The following is a 5,472-nucleotide window of genomic DNA, read 5'->3' on the forward strand; positions in this document are numbered from 1 at the left end:
ATTCAGAACTCAAATAAAGAATGTCTGAAAGAAATAGCAACAAGATGGGAATTAAAGTATCCAGCGAACATTAGTAGAACTGAATTAGTTCAACTAATATTGAGTCACATAGATCAGTTAAAGAAAACGAAAGACGAAGACGGAGAATTTGAACGCTTAGAACAAATAGTTGCAGCCAAATTAGACATTAGCCCTACGAAAGAGATTCAATTAGACCCTCTAGAGTATCAGATACTTGAAAGGAAGATGAAGCATGAACTGCAAATTAAGGAACTCGAAGTGCAGCGTGAAAGAGAGCAAAGACAGCATGAAAGAGAGCAAAGACAGCATGATAAAGAGCAAAGACAGCATGAAAAAGAACAAAAACAGTTTCAAAGACAACACGAACTCGAAATAAAACAACTTGAACTATCAACCCCAAGTCAACAAGTGGTTTCAAATTCAAGTAAGTTAGATCTTTTGCAGTACACCAAACTTATTCCCTCTTTCTCAGACGAGAATCCAACCTTATTTTTTCGAGAATTTGAAGAAGTAAACATTTTGCAATTCCCCAAGCAGACTGGATTTGGCTAATTAAACCAAAGTTGTCCACAAAAGCGTTACAAGTATGTAACAATCTGGAAAATAACACTGATTACGAAACGGTCAAACAGACAATTCTTTCCGCTTATGAAATTTCCACCGAAGGTTATCGACAAGCCTTTCGAAATTCAAACAAACTTAGCCATCAGACATACATGGAATTCGCGTCAGACAAACTACGAGCGTTAAGAAAGTGGATTAAATCGGCATCAGCCGATAATCTTGAGAAAGTAGTGAACTTGATCGCGTTAGAGGAATTCGTGCGTAAAATTCCTCACTACTTGAAAATTCACATTGTTGACAAGGAGGAATTTGACCTTATGAAAGCAGCCAAATTGACTGATACCCTCTCATTGATTCACAAAAATGTTGGAAAGGACAGTAACCGCCAACAATCTCATATAAAACCAACTAGTGGTAGTAAAGATGGGAAAATTGATAGCCCTAGTTTCCCTCTTTGTTTCTTCTGTAAGAAACCAGGACATGTAATTGCAAATTGCCCAGACCCAAAATGTAAAGTAGCTCAAAAGAATATAAAATCTGTAGCTTCCTTTAACCATTCTACTGCCAATTCTGTAGATCCTTTTCAGCCCTTCCGTTCAACGGGAACAGTATCACTTGGTTCAGACCAAGTAGAACACAACCTCCGAATAGTACGGGACACAGGAGCAGCACAGTCCCTGCTACTTCAGTCAGCACTGCCGGGAGTCCAACGTAATTATACATGAGAACGTGTATACTTGCAGGACTTCCACAATTCCTTCTCAGTACCTCTGGCAAAGGTGCACCTGAACTGTGGACTCATCAATGATACTGTCTCCGTAGGAGTAAGTGAAACGGCAACCCTACCTGTTCCTGAAGCAGATTTTATACTAGGTAACGATCTAGCAGGAGAACTAGTCCATCCTCCTTTAATTGTTTCTACCTCTCCCCTACCATATAACCCAACTTCTACCAGAGAGCAAACCCAACCCAACCTATTTCCAACCTGTGCTATCACACGATCCCAAGCGCCAGCTAACCAACCAACTCTTACCTCTCCAACCACCCCAACCACCCCGCTTACACTACCCTCCGAGCTGAGCATCAAAGAGGCTCAACAGAACGACCCTTCATTAGCTCCCTTGTTTAATAGAGCTATTCCCAAGGAGGATATCCTACATACTCCTTCCTTTTATTTGCACGAAGGAATACTAATGAGACTGTATTAACCTCGTCACCTTTCTGATGATGATACCTGGGCAGAATGTCACCAAATTGTTTTACCTGTTAACTTGAGGACTCGGGTAATAGAGATTGCTCATGCTGGACACTCAGGACACTTAGGTATTAAGAAAACTTATTTACGACTCTTGTCAGTTCTTTTGGCCTGGCATGAAAGCAGAGGTAAGTAGATTCGTTAAATGTTGCCACACTTGCCAAATAGTAGGCAAGTCAAACGAGTCTATTCCTCCGTATCCCCTTCAACCCATTAAAGTACCTAGTGAACCCTTTCAGAAACTAGTGATTGATATAGTAGGCCCGTTGCCTAAAACCAAGAAGGGTAACCAGTACATTTTAACAGTTCTTTGTCCCACTACCAGGTACCCTGAAGCTTTTCCTTTAAAGAATATTTCTGCTAAGAGTGTAATTAAGTGGTTAACTCACATGTTTACTTCCTTTGGTATTCCTCAGGAAATACAGTCAGATAGAGGTTCTAATTTCACTAGCAAACTCTTTACCCAAGTCCTCAAGGAATTAAATGTTAAACAGTCTCTGTCTACAGCGTACCATCCCGCCAGTCAGGGAGTTCTAGAACGATGTCATCAAACGTTAAAGAATATGCTACGTAAATTCTGTTACGAGGAAGACCGTGACTGGGATGAGGGATTGCCTTTCCTCCTCTTTACGCTCCGTGAAACACCATCCGAAGCTCTGGGTGTTTCTCCCTTTGAATTGTTATATGGAAGGAAGGTAAGGGGACCCCTCAAGGTAATCAAGGACCATATCATATCTTCTTCTACCTCACCTTTACAGTCTGTTAACCAGTATATTGTTTCCCTTAAGGATAACCTAGCCAGAATTCATTCCTTTGCCTTGAAGAACCTTGAACATGCACAAAGTAAAATGAAGGTTAATTTTGATCACAAATCTCGTAAGAGAGAATTCAAGGAGGGAGATATGGTTCTTGCATACATTCCTATCTCTGGACAGCCTCTTCAAGCTAAATACCATGGTCCTTATAAAGTTCAGAAAAAGATGTCATAATATAATTACGTACTAGAAACCCCTGACAGACGTAAAACTACTCAACTTGTTCATGTTAACTTGCTTAAGCCATACCTTGCCAAAATACCACTAGACAGTTCAGTCAAACCATTGCTTTCGTTAAATCATGGTCCCAGTAAAATACCTATGTCAACCGACCGTCCACGAGTCCACGAACCGACGTTGCCACATTTCGATCCTCCCACAGTCGGCAACAACAGCGACATCTTGAACAACCTACTTTCGTACCTTAACCACTTGAATCCTGATCAAGATAAGGAAATTTCTGAAATTATTTCTAGTCACAGATCCTTGTTCCGAGATAATCCTGGCCGTTGTAACCTGACGTCCCATGAGATTCAACTGTATCCAGGAACTTCTCCTAGCCACACCCGTACCGACTGCATCCCCAGAAGAAGCTGATAATGAAGAAAGAGGTCGACTATCTAGTGCAGCACGGTTTGGCAGTTCCCAGTAATTCCCCATGGGCCGCTCCGTACGTTCTGGTCCCTAAAGAAAACGGACAAACTCGACTGTGCACGGACTACCACCGAGAAGGAGCTACTGTCTATCATCTCTGCCCTGCGGAAGTTCGAATGCTACGTAACACCCAGCTCGACCCCCTTACGGATATTCACGGACCACAATCCGTTAATATTCTTTGAACGGAACAAGAACAATAATAGGAGGCTATTACGTTGGTCCTTGTTCCTCCAACAATACCTCCTCGATATAAAATTTATCAAGGGTTCTGAAAACCTCCTTGCTGATGCCCTTAGCCGTCCTGATTAGAACTCCCAACTCGTCTGTTCTCCTGAGTTGATGAGTTCTAGGGGGGGGGGGGTGTGATGGCCCACCATCCTCCATGTATATAAAATGTCTGTATGTCAATCTTTAATTGTAAGATAATTATATATGTACTGTAAATTGCTTGTATACGTTGTGATGGCCCACCATCCTCCATGTATCTAAAAATATCTGTATCTGTGTTATCCTGTACTTGTTAGGTAATTACGTATGTACGGTAAAAACTGCTTGTATACTTTATGGGATCTACTCTCTCTAGGCCGACAGACGTGAACTAGTTCTGTCCGGCTCATCCTTCGCCTTCCTCCCGTCCTCGCCAACTGTATATATAATGTATCTGCCGGCTCCTGAGCACACTTTCGTTGGCTGAAGCGACGCGTAACTTTATCTCTCCCATATTGCTTTTGCTCTAGTACCGTGGCGTCACCACGTAATCTATATTCTCATGACTTGGTTTTCGGTGGAGGAATTAATCGTCAATTGATTAATTTTGTTGTTGTAAAGTTCTTATATTTGTTTTGTTGGCTTTTTGTTATACATTAAATTAGTTATTTATGTTAACTTCCGTTTGGATTTGCCTTACCCACATCAAGGCCACTAAGTACGAACCCCTCCTAGACATATTTCCTTATATCCTTGCGGAAGGCATAACAATATATATATATATATATATATATATTATACATATATACATATATATATATACATATACATATATATATATACATACACATATATATACATATATATATACACATATATATATATACATATATATACACACATATATATATATATAATATATATATATATATATATATATATACATATAACTGAAGGCGGAGAAAATATACGAGGAAAAATTTTACTGCCTTAACGTTTTGACTCTTAGGGTCTTGATCACAAAGCATAAAACAAAAGTATAACATGGACATTTTATACACATACATGTCACCTCACAGGGTGCCTGGGAAAGGTCGTCGTGCACGGAACATTTGTCCGTTTTTCATCCACTATCAATAAACTTGTTGCTCTTGCCAAGCATATAAAACCATCTCTATGGTTGATGTTATTATTAGTATTAATATAGGCTGCTCCTATTGTTTTTTTTTCTTTGTTGAACCTTTATTTATTATAATTGTATTGTCCCAGATCCTCGTATATTTTCTCCGCCTTCAGTTACATTTGTCATAGTTTAAATCAATATATACATATATATACATATATATACATACATTATGTATTATACATACATATATATATATATATATATATATATATATATAATATACCAACAGGATTTTTCCCCAATACAAGGGAGGTAGCAACTTATATAAATGGGCTTTGGTATATTTGTAAATACACTATGCTGGGTCATGACCTTTTTGTCATGTTTTTTTTATCTTTGGGAATCCGTGAGTTAGTGGGCGAAAGCGTACTCGTACTAACAACTTAAAAAAAAAGCGGGGGGGAGAGGTTGTTTGTACGCTGATGACTGATGCAACTTTGTGTATCTGTGACGTGAGAGCGTGACGTCAGCTTCATTTGGGATGACGGATGTGACAGATGTAAACGTCGTGTGTGTGTGTGTGTGTGTGTGTGTGTGTGTGTGTGTGTGTGTGTGTGTGTGTGTGTGTGTGTGTGTGTGTGTGTGTGTGTGTGTGTGTGTTTTGAGATTTTTGCAGTTCATAACTGATGATCAAATATAATTAAACGGTGAAATATCCATCTTAATTGGTCATTTAATCTGAAGTACCTGAACGAGTGTGATGTATGATATATATATGGTGGAATTTTTAGTATTGTATTTGTAGACACAAATATTCCAACGTCCTG

The sequence above is a fragment of the Oratosquilla oratoria genome, chromosome 23 (assembly GCF_046742065.1).
Source record: "Oratosquilla oratoria isolate Oo_2021 chromosome 23, ASM4674206v1, whole genome shotgun sequence".
Lineage (NCBI taxonomy): Eukaryota > Metazoa > Arthropoda > Malacostraca > Stomatopoda > Squillidae > Oratosquilla > Oratosquilla oratoria.